The sequence below is a fragment of the Crocuta crocuta genome, unplaced genomic scaffold (assembly GCF_008692635.1).
Source record: "Crocuta crocuta isolate KB4526 unplaced genomic scaffold, BGI_CrCroc_1.0 scaffold1410, whole genome shotgun sequence".
Taxonomy (NCBI): Eukaryota; Metazoa; Chordata; class Mammalia; order Carnivora; family Hyaenidae; genus Crocuta; species Crocuta crocuta.
Window position 1 is genome coordinate 5,944 of NW_027529581.1, and position 1,273 is coordinate 7,216.

Consider the following 1,273-nt stretch of genomic DNA (forward strand, 5'->3'; position numbering starts at 1 on the left):
TTTGTAACTGGCTACATCACCTAACTCTTATTATTTCTAATAATTTCTCAAGTGATTTTTAAATATTCCCTAAATGGCTAATTAAGCTATCAAAAAATCATACTACTTTACCCTCTTTTCTTGTATACATAACATTTATGTTTTTTTTTTATTAATTCCATTGGCTCCATTGTCTAAGCAATGCCACAGTAGTAAAAATTGACAAATTTGCCTTGGTCATGAAATTAAAAGAATCATTTGTTTTACTAGTGGGTATGAATTGGGGTTCTGGTGATTTTTATCTCCTTATGAATCTGACTTATGTTAAGGAAGCATTAATTTATTTTGTTAATTTTTTTAATGTTTTTATTTCTGAGAGAGAGACAGCATGAGCAGGGAGGGTCAGAGAGAGAGGGAGATACAGAATCTGAAACAAGCTCCAGGCGCTGAGCTAGCTGTCAGCACAGAGCCCGATGCGGGGCTCGAGCCCACGAACCGTGAGATCATGACCTGAGTCGAAGTCAGACGCTTAACCGACTGAGCCACCCAGGCGCCCCGAAGCATTAATTTAATTTACCAGACCTTTTTTCAGTTCCTCTTCCTAACTTGCCACTTCTTCTTGAACTTTGGAAGTTTTTTAATGGCTTTCTGAATGTTCCTTCAATTCATTTCAAAGTGTAAAATATCTACCCAAAATTATCCAGATAATTTACATTATGATGAGCTCTATGCACTTAACATTTTCTATTTTCAGACTTGGCAAAGTTCTATTAACATAGCATCAATTGTTGTTTCTCTTAAATCACTGTGTTTTGCTTGAGAAAGTGTTTAGTTTTAGTTTCAGTTTGTTGTTATTGTTGTTGTCTTCAAATTGTTTTTGTATTACTCTGTTTCTTGGAAGTCCAAATATAAGCTTTTCTTTTTTTTAACTCTGCAGATAGACTAACATATTTGTAAAGTAGAATACTTAAGCTTATATTCAGTTATGAGTAGGTTAGTAGAAACAATGAGCAGCAAGGTATAAAAGACTTTAGTCTTGTCATGCCTTATATATTTTTAAAATTAAGGTGCATATTATAGCATAATGCCATGTTAATTCATTACATAATCACGAGAAGACACTTTTCAGAGTCACATGTAAATAAATCGATGCTTATAAATATATATAACACTATTTTCGATAATATCCCATGGTGTTTTATGTTAGAAGAATCAATGAAGGAAGAAAAACTCTTATAGAAACCATTTAGATAATTTGAGTTCCTTAGAAGTTTTAAAGAAATGAACGGAATGA